This window comes from Lissotriton vulgaris, chromosome 1_1 (genome assembly GCF_964263255.1).
Source record: "Lissotriton vulgaris chromosome 1_1, aLisVul1.2, whole genome shotgun sequence".
Classification (NCBI taxonomy): domain Eukaryota; kingdom Metazoa; phylum Chordata; class Amphibia; order Caudata; family Salamandridae; genus Lissotriton; species Lissotriton vulgaris.
Window position 1 is genome coordinate 1,584,817,636 of NC_141685.1, and position 18,362 is coordinate 1,584,835,997.

The 18,362-nt window shown below is 45.6% G+C and overlaps 1 protein-coding gene across 2 annotated transcripts in view; it reads right to left on the minus strand.

Annotated features, from left to right (window-relative positions):
* CAPS2 (calcyphosine 2) overlaps positions 1-18,362 on the minus strand; it is a 780,299-nt gene that overhangs the window by 75,737 nt on the left and 686,200 nt on the right. The window lies entirely within an intron of this gene.

Sequence of the window (18,362 nt, forward strand, 5' to 3'; positions counted from 1 at the left end):
TCACAAAAGGTAAAGATATACAGTTTCCTTTAAATGATACCAATGGAAAAGTAAGGATAGAAAAATAGATGAATGGATGAATGTGGCTACTGAAAATATAGGGTCTGTAGCCAGCACTAGAGATCGAGGTTCTAGACTCAAATGATTTGAGTCAATCGATGATGGACACTGTTTAAAGTGAAGCAGATAAATAATTATCCATCCAAACACTTCCACAATCCCATAGAGATAACTTGAATGTTTCGGGATGCAGCGCAAGGATCTAAACCTTTGGCAATTTCATTTGTTCGGAAGATATGCACCGTGTTGCCTCATCCTAGTTTCTGAGGAAGACATGCTTTACTAGCCTCGGCTGATACACAAGAAGCAGCTGCCTTTATTCCCATATAGAGCTGGATTCAGATCGCAGAGGACAGGCTTTACTCAGTCGGGACAACTGAGTAATATTATCGGTCGCCCCAAAGGAGTCCCAGTACCCTCCATTTAGAGATGTCCCTCTGCCCTGCAGACATCTCTTAACATTGGCAGGAACCGCCAGTACAGCGGTTCCTGTCAACGTGCAAAATGTTTGACGGACAGTTCAATCAAACCGGACTTTCCGTCATAAGTTTAACTTGTTTTTGCTTTTTTCACACAAAAAAATCTCAAAGCAAGATTTTCTTTACGAAACTAATAAAACTAATGACCCTCATATGATGGGAGTTGTCTCTCATGGTTTGGGGCTAATTTAGAACATTTTCACTGTCTCTGATCACCAGGTATTTGATCGTGGACGAAAGTGCCCCTTTTTGCATGGTAACCACCCACGTTTTGCCTGACAATGATGGACTTTGACTTCATGTACCCTGGGTCCCTGCCAATCAGGTTCCCAAGACCTGCATTCTTTCCCAAAGCTGTACCTCCATACCCACAATTGGCACATCTTTGGCCACGGGTAAGGCCCTTGTAAAAGGTACCATGGGTACCAATGGCACAGTGACCAGGGAAGTCTTTGTAAATGTAAATGTAAATGTACAGGAATTTATATAGCGCAAATCACCGAGTGGTTTCTAAGCGCTTATTTAGGGAACCCGTCCTGGTATTCCCCTGTGAGATAACCCCGGCAGGGTATCCGCAAGGTGAAAGCCAGGCATCCCGCCGCGAGGGGCCGTTGTGGAGATTAAGCAAGCTATTGCCCAGAGTCGCAGAGTGTGAACCCGTGAATCGAGTAGGCACCAGAGCGAGAATTGTCGAGTCCATGAACATTTTAGGACTCAAGACCCCGCCAAGCCGGGAATTGAACCCTGGTCCCGGGCTGACCTCTGCTTCCAGGTCTGCCTCCTCTAACCAGTGAGCCACACTTCTCCAATTTAAAGGTTGCAACATATATTGTGACACCCTTAGAGACCCTGCACCTTAACACCCACACACTGCCATTGCAGGCTGTGTGTTTTGGTGCAGAGAAAAGTGTAGAGTTGACATGGTACACATCCCTGTGTGCCATGCCTCCAACCCACTGCCTATAACCTATATAAGTCACCCCTCAAGCAGGGTGTACTAGACCACAGATGAAGGTAAAGTTGCATGAGCACTGTAACCCTACAGTGTCTAAGTCCATTCTTAGACATTATAATTGCAGTAAGGCCATAAAGAGTATATGGTCTGGGAGTTGGTCATTACGTACTCCACAGCTCCATAATGGCTTTATTGAATACTAAGAAGTTTGGGAGCAAACCTCTGAGCACATTAAACCCACACTGATGCCAGTGTACAATTTAATGTAAAAAGCACTCAGAGGGCATCTTAGAGATTCCCCCTGCAAAACGACCGCCCTTGGTGTGGTTCCTGAATGGCTGCCCGCCACCACCAGACAGGTTGCTGTACCCCTGTATAGCGGGCCTCCGCTCTCTGGCTCCAGAAAGAAAGACCATCCTGGGCAGAGGTGTCATACCTCCTCCCTCAGGATGGGCTGGGTCGACAAAGGGGAAGTTTCAAAGGCCTGCCACCTGTTAGCTGACCCTGCCTTTTGCTGCCCCCAGCAACTGGCTCCCACCAGTTCTGACCCTCACTTTGGGCTGGAGAATCGGCGGGAAAACTGAGTTAGGAAGAGAGGTGTGCCACCTTTGTCAACCCCACAACTCAATGGGGGAGGCGAGGTGAAACACACATCTCAGTCCCCTCCATCTGGAAGATGAGAGGATACAGCCAACCAGAGAGAGGCTCATGCGCACTTCCACTGGGGGGTGGCATAGGAGGGGCTGTGCTCACCTATTGGTCCCAACCTGCACACCCCTGTAACACCCCTAAATTTATTATTTAGGGGTGACCCTGAACCTTGCCTCCTCCGATACGAGAAGAAGAAAGAAGAAGGACTAAAGAAGCCGTGCTGAAGGGGGAAGAAGAGGACACTAACTGTTTTAGTCCTAGTCCTACCGCTTGTTCCGACTTCAACCTGCACCCAGTGAAACCCCCGTGTGTCCAGCAGCCAGCAGTCATTCAGAGCCAGAGGACCTGCCCTGCCTTCCCCTAAATGACTCTGTCTCCAATGAGCAACAGATTTTTTCAAACTAAAGACTCCAATACACTGCCCGGATCCAGGGGGCTCTGCGGTTCTGCACCACGGCCCGAGTGGCCCAACACCAGGAGGAGGTCTCCCCAGCGATCCTGACCTGGGATCCAGTGATTCCCGACCTGCCTCGACCTTCAACCCAAAGCCTGCAGTCTCTACTTGAGGGGTCCTCCAACCATGATCGGAGCTGGTAAAAAAATCTGACACCTAAAGATACCCCTGAACCCGACACCCCAAGGCCTTGGGTGGCCCAACCAACGGTGTTCATGCATCCCTCAACAACTCAACTTACCTCTCCTGCTGGTGTTCACCCTCAGGAAACCTCCTTGACCGAGCCTGCAGCTTTTCTATCAAACCAGAGACCTCCATTGAAAACCACAGGGCTTCCAACGTCTCCTTGGCTATCTGCATCCAGCAGCCCCCATGCCGCTAGTGGTGCAGCTCCTGTGCTGCTTGTTGGCCCCTGCATTGCTGACCCTAACTGCAGGAGCTTTGCTCCCACAACAGAGTGGCCTGCTCATGAGCAGTCCCTGACCGGAAGCCCCATAGCCCCATTAGCCCCTGCACTATGCGCCCAGCCACACTAGTGCCGCTGGTGGTGCAGCTTGAGTGCCCTCTCGAACCTTGGTTCTAACCCTAAAAAGCTATTTTTGCAGGACGCAAACCTACCTGCAAACCGATAACATTCTTTTCTTCTGTATGAACCCATGTCATGATTTTCTCCCAAATATTTTGTAAGTGTTGAACTAACTTTTGTATTGAAACCAAAGTAACTGCTTTGAACACAAAATTGTCTTACTTACCTTTGTATTGTAGGACCCACGGTGTGATATCTAGACATATCACCCCGAGTAGTTGATGTAACTAAAAAGTAATCCAAAAGTACTCCAAGGTAAATTCAATGTATTTAACTGTTCTAAAAGAAAATACAAACCTGTAACCATTCCAGTTTGAACCACAATAGAATTTTTGTGGGATGTTTTGCATTTGAAAGTATATCCCACTTGCCTGTGCCGAGTCTGGCTTGGTTCTAGAAATAAAACATAAGTATACAATTTTTATACTTACCTAATTGGTTTCTGAGTGTTTGCCATCAGTCCATGCCTGAGTGAATACAATAAATGCTTAAGACATCCTCCTGATAAGCCTAACCGCTCGACTACACTACCACAAAAGTAGCCGTTAGTGATTTAGCCTCTGCTATACCTCTAGGGAGTCACTGGACTCTGTGCATACTATACCTTACTTTGGTATCGTATATATAAAGCCAGCTTCCTACACTTGGCAGTCACAAAGAGCGAATTCTGGCCATTCAGCGCCCACTCTAAATTGGGCGGGAAGTTGAATGGGCGAAACTCCAAATGTCAGTACTGTGTGGGGCTGTCAGAGCAGTATGCCAGTGACCATTCTGGAGTAGCCACCGTCACTGCCAAACAAAGTCTGTGCACCTGTAAATCAGGCAAGCAGACCAAAGATTTGGCTGAAAGGTTACACCATCATAGTTTCAAAGAAGTACCATCTCCGCCAAACTCAAAATTAGGCCTTGTTTGTGTTCTTTTCTCACCACTGAGAAAAACAAAAGGCTCGTCTGGATAAAACTCAAGAAGGGAGACCTTATAGGATGTCTTTATAAACAGGAAATACGTGCTAGTGAATGTCCCTGGATAGGAGTCTGTCAATTGTTCGAGAATGTAGACCAGTTGAAAGCCTCTGCCTTCTCTAAAAACCTACACTGGTGCACAAAGGTGAACTCACCACTAAAAGCAGGAATTGGGAGATAAACAGGTAAGGGAGGGAGAGAAAACCCAGACTGGCATCCCCAATTTTTCAATGTTAATCTTTCTCAAGGGGCAGCACTAGTCTTTATCAAGGGACGGTAGCACTTGGTCTGAATGTTATGTAAAGGGTAGCTATACACAGCTGAAAGACAGAGAAGATGCTAGGCAAAGATTCAGCCAGTAAGCAACAATATAGAAAAGGCGGAATTATGCTTACAGGTTCCAGAAAATGGAGAGCTATTACAAGCCTGAAGCTGACCAGGAGACAAGCAGAAGGCCGCTGGACACTACTACAACACATCTGTTAGGCTCAACAGAGAATAGAAAAAAGAAAGCACAACACAAGACAATACCAGAACAAGTACAAGAAACCAGAGGAACTGAAGAGGGAAGAAAAACAAACATGAGGGAATGCGGTAACAGATGCAAACGTCTATGTGAGCAAAAAAGCCAAAGCAACTACATTGAAATATGATTCCGAAGTGGGTCTAAATATCACTTTATTTCTCTTCACCCAGAACGGGAACCCAACCCAGGAAGTAAATAACTACTGTATACTAAAGTTAGCAGTCTCATGTCCCTGCCCTTCGTAATTTTCACTGAGTCATTCTCCTATTTCCTTGCAACTGCTGTTTCCCTGAGTCCTGACAGTTTTGCTTGAAGTCTCTTCCCCATAAATGCACTCCTCCCAAGCATCAGTGTTGGTTTCAATGAATGTTGCAGGTAAAACCTCTTCACTAAGCTATGGGCATGCACTAATTCTGCTGCCCCCCCAAGACCGTTGTGATAGGTCATAACCCTTACAGGCCACTAGATCTAGCAATTGGCCACAGAGATACAGAAAACAAGTATCGCTTCAACCTCATATTCAAGAGAAGATCCACCAGAATAGATGGAGATTTACTGGAAGCATCAGAGATGATTGGTTTTTACTAAGAATACATGAAATAGAGGTTGCATCTGTCACCGTGAAGGAGTGCTAACTGAAGTGCGTTTTTTCCTGTATATTCCATGATCAAAAAATAGGCACATACGGATCTTGGGAGGAAATTAGCAAGACCCAAGAATGTTTAGGTGCTTAGTGGATATAAAAACGCCATCACCCTTTTGATAATCAGGGATTTTCTGTTGTGTCAGTCTGCAAAGTATTTGTACCTTGCCTATGACTACTAAATGTTGATGAGCAACATTCTGGATTTCATTGAGTCTACTTAGCAAAGTGGTGACAGAGGGCATAGAGGAATATGAAACTTTCTGAGGCAACTTTTGAGGGTGGTAGTCATAAGAACGGAAAAAAAGGAGATCTGCCAAGGGACAAATGTGGTGAGTTGTAGGCAAACTACCAAGTGCAATCAAGAGGTTCCAGACATTTGGGCGGTCCATAAGAAAATATTTTAATTGCTGTTCCAGGGACATGTCCATTTGTTCCATCTCACCATCGGTTTCTAGGTCGTAGCTAGTTGACTTAAAATGACTAGCAGTAGCAAGCACTCTCACCTTGAGTTCAGTCTAAACAAGCAATTGCAATGCAATGGGTCTCGCATTACTGAAAGTTTGAGCTATTGGCATTGCATTATTATTTGCAATGCCAATAGCTCAAACTTTCAGTAAGGTAAGACCTATTGCATTGCAAATGTTATTTTTTCTATGTATTTATTTATTTGGCACTTGCAGCAGCGCTTGCGCTGCCTAGACGAGACCTAAAAACAAGCAGACCGGGTGGGTCAAGCGCGAAAGTGAAACTGTATGCTGGCTTGCCAGCGAAAGCGGGACAGGCGGCGTGCGCGTGGCTGGACGTGCGCGTCCACAGACCACAATCTGCGCGTGCCCCAGCAACACCCGCAAGCAGCGATGATACCCCAGAGGCTGTCCGGCACTTTGAGAACATGCAGCGCAATGTTTTGGAATAGCCCTGCACATACCAGAGGGCAGACGATGTTCCTGTGAGCCCCGCTTCTGCCACCCGTAGAGTTCCTGGAGAAAGCAGAGCAGAGGGCTGAAGGTGGAAGTTCTGAGTGGCGAGCCTGCTGCCACTGTGGTTCTTCCCGCAGGGGAAAGAGGCCGGGTTTCAGGCGTGGCCCTGCCAGCGTGAGGAGAGACTCCTGCAGCCCCATTAATGGAGAGCAACAGCCAGCTACCAAAACAAGCAGACCGGGTGAGTCGAGCGCGAAAGTGAAACTGTACGCTGGTTTGCCAGCGAAAGCGGGATAGGCGATGTGCGCTTGGCTGAACGTGCGCGTCCACAGACCACAATCTGCGTGTGCCCCGGTCTGTCTCCCTTGGGAAGCATCACAGTAACAATAGTTCTCGCTTGTGAGACCTAAAAATTAGAGAATTGAGTTCCTCGGCCTGTGATTATGTCTTCAGGTAACCCATGCAAATGAAAAATTTAAGTGATGAAAATTGCTGCTTATTTAGCTGCCTGGGGAGTTTCTTTACAGGAGATGAAATGTCCTATCTCAGTAAAAAAAAAGTCTATTACAACAAAGATAAGTTAACCCTATGAAACAGGTAAACTTTTAAAACGACACATGGAAATCTTGTTACGCAGTTGAAGTTGTGTGGAAAAAGGTTGCAATACTCCATCTGAGTCATGAGATGGTTTGCTTTTGCCTTCGAACACACACTGCAGTTCTCTACATACTTTTTAACGTGTGATCTTGTTTTTGCCCATAAAATGTCTGTGTTTATTAACAAATGCATCTTTCCCTGTACAGGGAGCCATGCAACCATTTTATAAGATGCTTCTCCATGATCATTCCTCTTTCATGGTTCCTGTAGGAAAGAAGGATCTCCTTTTATGGTTAACTCCACTTTTTGCCTTGTGTCCGTGTGCTTTGACTGTATTTTGCTGGGATCCTGTTAGTTAGGACCCTAGCATCTGTGATCTCTTTCCCTAAATGGCTTGGGTAAGTACTTTTGTACCTCCACAACTGGCTACTAGTGTACCCTTCAAAGTCATTAATCTATGGTACTAAGGTACCCAGGGCATAGGTACACCAGAGGTCTTCCATGGGCTGCCGCATGTATTGTGCCACCCATGGGAATCCTCTTCAACTGACTATAGGCCTGCCATTGCAGCATGTGTGAGTTTGCGCTTGCACGTCTCACGACAGATATACGTTTACTTATATCTGATGTCACTATACTTAAAACCTCTAAGTCACCCCATGGTAGGCCCTTCAGTCATAAGGGTAGGGTGTTGCTTATAAGTGTGAGAGTGCCCCTGCATGAGCAAGATACCCCTACGAACACCAGTCAATTCTTCAGGCTTCGTAAGTGCGGTCAGTCATTTTAAGATTTGTAATGGACATCAGTTAGTAAGAGAAGTCTAACTTTATAATTGATGCGCCGAACCGGTCATGTTGGAGTCATACCCCAACATCGATTTCGGTGCTGGCAGTATGATCCGATGTATCATGTACCCCCTTAGAGGACCACCCTGTACTCCTGGTACAAGCCTTTTAGGGTCTGCCAGCAAGCTAGAGCTGCTGCCGACCACAGACACAAGTCTGCCCTCCTGCTGTTCATCGGCCATGGGTTCTTGAGTAAATCTAGAACGTGGAACTTGGCTCCTTCAGTAGGGTGTTTCCTTGTTTACCTAGCTCCTCTAACTCTTGTGATCCAAGTCCTGCTCTTCGCCTGCAGTTTGTATTCCACTTTTTTTAGTATTTGGTTTGGTCTCTCCCTGGAGTCAGGGTATATTTGTGCTTCTTACCTGATTTCTTTTAGTATTTCCATACGTACTATTGATATCTCTGGCAAAGAAATATACAAATGTGTTAGTGATTAGGTTTGTGTAATAAATAGACATATTTTTCTAAACACTCTGTGGTTCTGCTTCATCTAAATCTACATGGTCGATTAAATGTGGTAAACAACCAGCTTTACACTCCTTTAACGTAAGTCTGAAAGCTGCTCTCCACAGCTACCACTTCGAGGGGTTTCTATGGTAATAAAAGACCACTAAATTCACCATAAGGTTGCCTGGATTGGTGCAAGGTGCATCACTTCTTACAATGTACACCATATACTAAGCCAGGCTCATACAGTTCTTAGATGGGGTTCCTCTGCCATCCGCTGTTTCTGAGATATATTCCTTTTAGATTGTCTGAATAAATGCTAGATATTTTCAGCCTGATTCATCATAGACCCGTTTTGCGAGTCTATAATAGCGATTCATAAGGAATCCCTATTACAGACTCGCAAAACGGGATTCATGTAGGAATCGCAAAAAGATTTGCGATTCCTACACAATCCTTATTTGCGATTAGCAAATTGCTAATCGCAAATAAGATAGCAATTTAAAGGGTGCCAGGGGTGTCCAAAGGACACCCTGTAGCACCCCTTAAATGCAAATTGAAACAGGTGTTGCGCACACACATGTCCAAAGGACATGTGTGTGTGCTACATGCAACTTAGAAAAATGCTTTTAAAAGCATTTTTCTAAGTTTTCGCTACTGCTGGAGCAGCGTGTGGGGCAGTACGGAGGACAACTCGGCCCGAGTTCATTGCACAAAAAAGCAATCAAGCTTTTCCCAATGAGTCATGCAAGTGCATGTACCCTGAGCCAAAAAACACTGTAGGCACACTATAGCCTATAAGTTTTGAAATACACTTAAAATAATTTTAACTTTTTGTTATTAACAAATAAAGTATATTAGAGAAACGTGAGTAAGGTGGGGAAGTTGTGCCCCCGTCCTGAAGAAGGAGCACATGCTCCGAAACATGTCGACGCACACCTGAGGTACTGTCCATAAACACGACAGACAACTTCGCACTTCACTTCTTTTAGTAGTACCAGCCCGGGGTTGTGAATAAAACATTTTCCCAATACACCCACGAGCCAGGTACTTTTTAACTCTTCACTAAATCCCACCACTCAGTTAATATATCCCTTTCACCTACACCACACGCACCACACATAGTCATTACTATCAGTGCTCCTGCGTAGTCGTAGGTCGCAGCACGCCGCATCCCGCTAGAGGGGTGCGAAGACCCCTATGATGAAGCATGGTGCGAAGACCCCTATGATGAAGCATGACACCAAGGGGCCTGTTGCTGTGTGAGGGGTATTTTAAAAACACTGAGTGTTCCCACACCCTGTTGGGCTACACCCCTCCAAGTTACTATAAGTAGGATTCCCCTTGTTTATGCATTTAAGTTTGTAGAGTAAGAATCCTACCTCTGTACTCTACCTCCCCTCTTTTGTTAATTTTCTGCATCTGGTATGATGGCCATTAGCACATTTCATACGAGTTAAATACACAAGATTTTTGTGGTCCGTCCACACTGTCATTTTATGCTGACGCCCTTCCATATGATGGCTCCATTAGGTAAAGACTTGAGGTTCTGTAAATTGCGAATTCGTTCGTGCTCAGCCTCCATTTTGTAGCCGCCGCCATTTTGTGTTGCCCTCACTCAGGCAGCACAGCGAGCGCAATGTTTTTGTCCTTTCTGCATTTACGTGTCAGGTGGCTTCTTCGCTCTTGTTTATTAACGAGTGTCAGGGTCTGGCAGAGTACACTAATTCCTGTCTGAGCCGATTAATCCCCGTCCGGACCATTTGTTGGTTCACACCATTCTTTCCTGTAGGTTATCTTATCTGCTTTCCTTCGCTACACGTCCCATGCATTCTCCTGTTTCACGACTGTCCTTCTAGAGCATACGACTGTGTTTTCTCTACTCGTAAACTGGATTGTGTGGATTCGCTTGTAATTTACTTAAGGGGTCAAGTGACAAACATAACCACGTGAACTTGGTTTACCTAAGACTCAAAGCATTGTCTATAACATTTGCTTATGCCTCATGCTCTTGTTTGTTTGTATTTTGCATCGTATTGTACCTTATATAAGCCTGTGTGCCACGGAGTTAAGTGGCAGTCTCTTTTGAACCTCGTTATATCAACGACTTCTAAGACCACTGTGCTAGCTGCAGCTAATAAATACAATCTTCTACACCAGACGAAGAGTCTGTGTCTCTGTATTTGACAAGGCAGGTGAATTCCGGGGATTTCAGGCATACCCTGCGCCGCCGAGCCTTAGGGCAACGGTTCTCCAACTGGCGCCCAACGTCGGGCGACTTCAGCGGTAGCAGTTGAGCCCGAGGGTCGTGAGGAGCCCCGCAAGAAAATTCCGGAGGAAGCGCACCACGTGATCGACCCCTGTATGTCGAAATTGGATAGAAGGTCTTTTACAGCGCGGCTACTCCTTTCTGACGGCTGCTGACGACTGCTGCCCTGACTGTCGCCCTGCCTTGGACCCTTTAATGACGTTTGGTAAAGCGAGACGATAGACGGACCTTCGCTGGTGTGGGACGATTCTTAGTTAAGTATTTGGTGGGTCGCTCCCACAAACTTTGTTTTGTTCTGTTTTTGGTTTTTATTCAGTTATTGCAATACCTGAAGCCAAGGGGTGAGTACGTTTGAGCTGTTTTTTTAATTCATACCCCTTGTTGTTTGTGAGTAGTCTAGTGAAGTAACGATGCCTGGACTAAGTAAGTTTAAAAGAATTTGTTGTTTAGGTTGAACTAGGGATTCCCAGTTAGAGGATTCATGTCCGATTCCTCCAGTTGGAACTCCCACTTATGAGCTCTATTCGAAACATGGTATTGGTCCCATTACCTTTATTGAGACATCGGTCCGATACACGGCAAATAGTGGAGTTTTAAGATGGCCCCAAAATGGTAGTTTTGACCCCGCCATATTAGATAATTTGGAAGCGATTCTGTTTAAGAAGGAAAGCCCGGCCGGCAATGTTCGACTATGTTCGCCTTTGGCGTAAGGAAGCCAAACAGAAAGAAATTAAGCAAGCGAAAAAAGATAAGAAAAAGCACAAGACATGTCAATTATACAGGCTGTGCAGCAGTTTAAAAATAATTAAGTAGATGGCGCGAATGAGATATTGGAACGACAACATCGCATGGCGATAGATAGATGCTATCCGATGTTGCCTACTTCTCCTTCAGATAAACGTAAGGAATTGGAAGAAGATTCCTTAATGTCTTGTTTATTGAATTCACCTCCGCCCTATGCCCAAACTCCTAATACACCTCCATTACTCCCTCCTGTTGCTCAACAAATGGTTGTTCCATTTCCGGTTGTTCAGCAAATGGCTCAACCTACTAATGCTCCTCTGCCTGCCTCTGCTCCGCCTTCACATTCTGTAATTCAGCCCCCACCATCTCTACAATCCCCTGCTCCTGTTCTTCAGTCGGCTACGTTTCAGTCTCTGTTGCCTTCTACATCTGTAATGCCTCCTATTCTCTTAAGGGATTCTCCTACCTCACAGAGAATAGCAGATGCTGTCTCGAACTTCTTTTCTCCTCTTCTTGGGTCTTTGAATATGTCTCCAGCTTTCTCTAGACGACAATCTTGTTGTCAACTTCCTCTTACGGATGAGAAAGTAGCTTTGGGATCTCTTGCTCGTAAATGGATTGAGAAAGGACTAGAATATAGTACAGAGGACATTATGAGTTCTTTTCATCAGTGGGTGGAGCCCACTCAGATACGTTTTTAACGTAATGTGTCAAACTCTTATTAAGGGATGGGAAGATATGGAGCTAGATTCAGTTCCTTCGGAGCTACTGAAGTTACAAGCTGATTTTGATAAAGGTTTTATTGTAGGACCGCAAGTTGCAGACGCGGTGAATAAACTTGTTGCGTTTCGGGCCATGTTTCTGTCCCTGACTCTCTTTGAGACTGATTCAGGGTATTAGGAATTATCTGATGCGTGAAGTTCCTCCCGTATGGAGAGAAGAGGTAGTTGGTCCACCACAGATACCTGGCCATTTCCAGCGTACATGGGTCCACGAACCTTGGAAAAGGTCTGAAGTATTGGCGCTTAAACAGACTCTTCCGGACCCCCGTAAAAATCCTGCTGGTTATTAGAAAGAATTGTCTCAAACAGTTGAGGCTTGTATTATGAATTTGGCTGATATTGATATGTTGTTTGGGAATGTTGTTCCGCAAGCTTTATGGGCACGAATTCGTAGAGAAAATCATGATGCTGAATTAGGTGGTGATTGGACTGCTATTAGAGCCGCTGATGCAGGTCAAGTGGGTGGTGCGAAGCCCGATGATCTGATTACTGCCTTACCTGGCAGAATAATTGAATTGATGAAGACAATGATGCCTGCGGTGCGAGTAAATTGGGATAAGCTGTCCGCTTGCAAGCAGAAGAAAGACGAAAGCGTTTCGGATTTCTTCACTCGTTTCGAAGAGACGTTTATTGACCATAGTGGTCAGGATCTGATTGTAGAGGGTGGTCAGCGATTGTTTGTGGATAAGTTTGTATATAACTTACTCCCTGAATTATCGAATAAATTAAAGAGTTATGAAAGTGCATGGGCTGTTTCTTCCCCTGCCAAAATATTGGCTACTGCACAGTATTATGAGAATAGAGATAAGGAGGAGAAAGATAGACAAGAGAAGAAAAATAAAGATCTGAAAACGAAGGTTCTTTTGCAGCAGGCTTATCCTCCACGTCCTGCACAGTCTCAGTTTTCCCAACCTCCACAGTTTTAGAAGGTGTTCCAGAAGCCTGAGTCTTTTGTACCGCGATCTTTGGTAGGTCCTAATCAATGTGCGTATTGTAAGGAAGAAGGACATTTTAAGAATAGTTGTCCGGTTTTATTGCAGCGTAATAATGGGATATCTGCTCCACGAGGTTGTGGTAATTTTCCGTCAGGATCTAGAGGTAGAGGACGAGGTGTGTCCTCTCAGGAGCAGCGTTCTTTCCCTCCATCTACTACGAATTTCTTTGACCAGCAGAGAGTCCAGTCTGCGCAGTATTATAATGATGATTATCGTGTTGAAGATAGGATTGAAGATTTCCATACTGAATAGGACAGCCAAGGACGAAGTAAGGGAGTTGTGTCGATTCCAGTAGATCAAAAAGGACCGTATGTTACTGTCAATGCTATGGGTGTTTCAGAGCCGTTTCTTTTGGATACTGGTGCGATGAGAAGTTCTATTATTCATTCTAAACTCCCTGGGGCACCTTTGTCTGGCTTAATAAATACTTCTGTAGGATTTTCTGGCGCCCCAGTTCGTAATCCAGTTTCCTGTCCCTTACCTGTTTCGATTGGTCCCTATGAATTGGATGCTTCCCTTATTCTGACAACGGGTTGTGGTGAGAACTTGTTGGGTCTGGATTTGTTGAAAAGGCTACATGCAACATTGTATTGTTCTCCTTCTGGTGTTCTCCTTCTGGTGTGCATCTTACGTTAGGGAAGAAATTGACATCTTCTATGTATTTATCCCAAGATCAGTTTCCACCTGAGTTGCTCTCTCTTCCTGAAAGTCTTTGGGCTACGGGTCCGAATGATGTGGGTCGTCTTGCGATCCCACCGTATGTTGTCACAGTTAAAGACAAGGTTAGAATGCCACACATTCCCCAGTACCGTATTCCTAGCAATGGTGATAGAGCGCTTCTGGCTATTGTTGATGACTTTATTCAGAAGGGCGTGGTCGAAGAAACGAGAGGCAATGTTTGTAATAGTCCTGTTCTCCCAATTCTTAAGAGAACCGATCCTTCACAGCCCCCTGTTTATCGATTTGTTATTGACCTTAGAGAAGTCAATAAAATTGTTGTACCGCAGTTTCCTGTTGTTCCAGACATTACAGCCTTATTGACGATGATTCCTGCTTCGGCAGCTTGGTTTTCCGTGATAGACCTCAAGAATGCTTTCTTTAGTATTCCTATTGCTGAAGAAAGTAGGGATATTTTTGGTTTCTCACTAGGGGGCCGAAGTTTTCGATTCAAAAGAGCACCTCAAGGTTATTGTGAAAGTCCCTCCATCTATAGCAAGGCTCTTAAGTCACAACTTGATGCTTTTTCCTCATTCAGTATGTGGATGATTTGTTGGTGGCTGCTGATTCGGAAGACGTGTGTAAGAGTGTGACTGTTGCATTGTTGCATCCTTTGTCTGCTTTAAATCATAAGGTGTCGCTCCCTAAGTTGCAATATGCCCGCCAAGAGGTTACCTATTTAGGTCATCTCTTGTCGAAGGAGGGACGGCGATTGACCCCAGAACCTATTCAGACTATTTCTCAGATGTCTGTACCTACTACGCAGAGAGAAGTGCGTGCCTTTTTGGGTATCACTTCCTACTGTAGACAATGGATTCCTAACTTTTCCCTTTTGACCAAACCATTGTTGGCTCTTACGTTGAAAGATACGCCCCATTTGCTCCATTGGACGGATGAATGTCAGAAAAGTTTTGTTGACCTACGTACTGCTATGTGTTCTGTTCCGGTGTTGGGTACCCCAGATTATAGTAAGTCCTTTACACTGCACGTTCACGAGAGAGAGGGTTGTGCATTGTCAGTCTTGACACAGCAATTTGGAGATAAGCAGAGGCCATGCGCCTATTTCTCCGCTACATTAGACCCAGTAGCTAAAGCTTTGCCCAGTTGTCTCAGAGCTACAGCAGCTGCGGCGATTTCTATTAGACAATCTGCTGGATTAGTGTTAGATAACACACTCATTGTTTTGGTTCCACATGCAGTGGATACCCTGTTGAATAGAACAAAAATACAGCATCTCACGAGGGCTCATTTGTCTGGATACAAGCTGACACTTCTAGCGAGTCATGTGCATATCAAAAGATGTAATACATTAAATCCAGCCACACTGTTGCCACTCCCAGATGAGAAAGACGTTCGGGAAAAACATGATTGTTTTCTTCGTACGGAAGAAGAAACGAAGGGCAGGATTGATTTGAAGGATACTCCGCTCAAGGACCCGGATGGAATCCTATGGGTGGACGGTTCTTGTTTCAAGCTTCCAAATGGGGAAACTACTTCTGCTTATGCGGTCACTACATTATGCACAATTGTTGAAACGGCACGTGTCGGACATAATTCAGCCCAAGCAGCTGAATTAATAGCCTTGACTAGAGCGTGTGTGTTGTCGAAGGGAAAGAGAGTGAATGTGTACACAGATAGCCAATATGCTTTTGGCGTTGCACATAGTTTCGGTAGATTATGGAGGGAGAGAGGATTCTTTACCTCTCACGGGACAAAGATTCAGCATGGTCAATTAGTGACTGATCTTCTTGAGTCACTTACTTTACCTACACAGATAGCGATCATAAAGTGCAGTGCACATAAGAAAGTTATAGATGATGTTGGTCGTGGAAATGCGTTTGCAGATGAGGTAGCAAAAACTACAGCTAGAGACGCTACTAGCCGAATGTATGTGGCAGATCCCGCGAATTGGGTTAGGGAAATTGGAATGTGTGAAGACACGATTGAGAGTGTGAAAACGATTCAGGGAGAGGCTACTGAGAAGGAATTGAGTACGTGGAAAGAAAGTACGGGAATGTTAGAGTCGATGGGTTGTTGGACGGAGTTGTCGGAACATCAGCAATGGTTATTACCGGACGCTTACATGTTGCAGGTTATGACTATGGCCCATGGTCCAGCTCACATTAGTGCGAAAGGCATATGTAAGCTTTTGGCTCCTGTGGGGCAGAATGAAGGAATTCTGAAATGTGCTGAGAATGTGGTTAAGCATTGCATTGTTTGTTTAATGCATAACCCAGGAAAGGGTACCCCAACTCCGGCAGGTCATTTTGCTCCCCCGTCATATCCTTTTGAGGTGTTGCAGATCGATTACATTCACATGGATCAATGCAACAACCTCAAGTATGTTCTGGTGGTGGTATGTGCCTTTTCCCGTTGGATAGAGGCCTACCCCATGAAAGATAACACTGCTTTGTCTACTGCTAAGGTGCTACTTAAAGAGTTCTTTCCTAGATTTGGTTTTCCACGAATTGTCTGGAGTGACAATGGAAGTGAATTAGTGGGTCAAATTATGCAGAAAGTGTGTTCTGGTCTTGGTATGAGACAAAAGTTCCATGCGGCAAACCATCCAGTCAGCGGGTTTAGTTGAGTGCTATAATGGTACACTCAAGCTTAAACTAGCTAAGATTCAAGCTAGCACAGGTCTTGCCTGGCCTGATGCCTTGCCCCTAGCTCTTTTGTCGACCAGAACTACTGTACACTCTTGTATGGGACTTAGCCCCTATGAAGTGGTATTCGGACGCCCAGCTAATGTTTGGGGTGTCCCTCGTCCCAGGAAGTACTCGGACATACCATATCCTTTGTTAATTGACTACTTGCATGACTTGAATGAATGAATGAAACGGTTCTTATATTGCGCAAACTTAGCCCAATGGGCGTCAAGGCGCCTAAATCAAATGTAGAAGCTAAGACCCCCCCTCTGCAGCATTCTCTCATTGGTAGGCCCTCTTAAAGAAGCAAGTTTTAAGAGCCTTTTTAAATGACTCTATTGAAGGAAGAGTTTTTATTTCAATTGGAATGGAATTCCAAAGCTGAGGGGCAACCACGGAGAAAGCTCTGGCTCCCCATCTAGCTAGTTTGAAACGGGGCACAACAAGTTGACAGAGTCCCGCAGAGCAAAGGCCTCTTGTAGGGACATAACGCGTGAGAAGAGAGCCCATAGCACTTGAGGGACCTTCTGTCAATGCTCTGTAGGCCAGACACAGAATTTTAAAAGAGATTCTGTGCTGGACAGGAAGCCAATGAAGGTCTTTCCTGGCCGCAGTGGCGGAAGAGGTTTTCGGGAGGGCCAGGACAAAGCGCGCTGCAGCATTCTGCACAATCTGCAGTCGGTGTATAAGGCTTTTGTTGGTTTCCATATACAGAGAGTTGCAATAGTCTAACCTTAAGCCCACCAGGGCGACTGCAACCTGTTTGCGTGCCTGGGGGGAAAGATACCCGCGGATTCGGTTAAGTATCCTGATCACACCCCAGCAGGTGGCCACGGTCCTGTTGACTTGTAGGGACAAAGAAAGCGAGGTGTCAAATATTACACCAAGATTTCTGGCAGATTGGGAGGGAGTGGGGCAGATGCCAAGAGAAAGTGGCCACCACTCACTCGACCAAACATCTTGGTCCTTACCAAAGATCAACACCTCCGTCTTTTCGCCGTTCAGTTTGAGGGAATTTATAGTCATCCAGTCTGCCACATACTGCATGCATACCCTGAAACTGGCGGCAGATGTCCTGACAGAGGAGTGAGCCAGTGACACCATAATTTGGGTGTCATCCGCGTAGGACACCACCTCCATCCCCTGCGATCTAACTAGTCTTGCCAGGGGAGCCACATAGATGTTAAACAGGGTCGGACTTAAGGCCGACCCTTGTGGCACCCCACACTGCAGTGACTTAGCAGGGGAGAGGTGGTTCCCAAGCATCACTCTCTGCTCCCTTTCTAACAAAAAGGAATTGAGGAGGCTCAAGGCCGGTCCCATAACACCAGCTTCCCTAAGCCGAGATGTAAGAATGGCGGGGGACAGGGTGTCGAACGCGGCCGTGAGGTCTAACAGAACCAAAACCGTAGTTTGGCCAGCGTCCACTTTGCGTCGGATGTTATCGACCACACAAGTGAGAGCGGACTCAGTGCTGTGGTGTTTAATGAAACCATGTTGCGTGTTATCAAGGTATTCAGATGAGTCAAGAAAGGAGGACAAATGAAGATTCAGATGCGCCTCGAGCATCTTAGCGGGAGCGAGGACGGGGGGCCAGTAGAAAGCCTGGTGTCATTAGAAAATACCCCGTCAAGTATATGCCCAGCCTTGTGGGTAGGACTGTTCACAAGCTGGGCGAAGTCACATGCTCCTAGAGACTCGACCAATGATATTGTGTCCTAAGAATTGACCTCATCCAGATGAAAATTAAAATCACCCAAAATGGTGAAGGCTGCTTTTCCGAAGTAGGGTTCCAGGATAGTTAGTAATTCTGACTGCTAAACTGAGTGTTATTCGCCAACAGGTACAAAGTGCTTTGCCAGAGGCTTGTACAGACCCAGGTCACACCATCTTGCCCAGCGACTGGGTCTGCGTCAAGAATTTTCAGCCAACTAAGAACTTGGAGCCTCGCTGGTCAGCGCCTAGACAAGTTCTACTTGTCACTCGCACAGCTGTGAAAGTGGTCGGCAAGAAAAATTGGGTTCATGGCATGCACTGTAAGAAAGTGCCTCTGCCATTACCCTTTGATCAGTGGATCC